Raw genomic sequence first — 317 nt, forward strand, 5'->3', positions numbered from 1 at the left:
GTTATTGACCATGAATTCCAAAAAGTAGTAAAACTAGTAAGGTGGTGGTGGTGGAAACTAAAAGAAAAGTCTGAAAAAGGGACAAAAACTTTAAATTTTTAAAAGTTTTTGACCCGGGAGACAACACCAGGGTAACTAGGGTAACCAGGGTAACTAGGGTAACTAGGGTAACTACAGTGTACTCAAATACATTTTCACATGTGGTCCTACTACGTTTGTGTGCAGTAAAATGTATCCTGTCGTAATGGTTTATGTAAATAGCCGTGCAAAAATGTCTCGCTGTGGCTGACTATAACAACCCCGATCCCCCCCCCCCC

At 41.0% G+C, this 317-nt stretch overlaps 1 protein-coding gene across 1 annotated transcript in view; it reads left to right on the forward strand.

Annotated features, from left to right (window-relative positions):
• Window positions 1-317, forward strand: part of LOC116702579 (caskin-2) — a gene marked incomplete at its 5' end in the record, with an annotated part of 6,486 nt that overhangs the window by 2,133 nt on the left and 4,036 nt on the right.

The sequence above is a fragment of the Etheostoma spectabile genome, chromosome 15 (genome assembly GCF_008692095.1).
Source record: "Etheostoma spectabile isolate EspeVRDwgs_2016 chromosome 15, UIUC_Espe_1.0, whole genome shotgun sequence".
Taxonomy (NCBI): domain Eukaryota; kingdom Metazoa; phylum Chordata; class Actinopteri; order Perciformes; family Percidae; genus Etheostoma; species Etheostoma spectabile.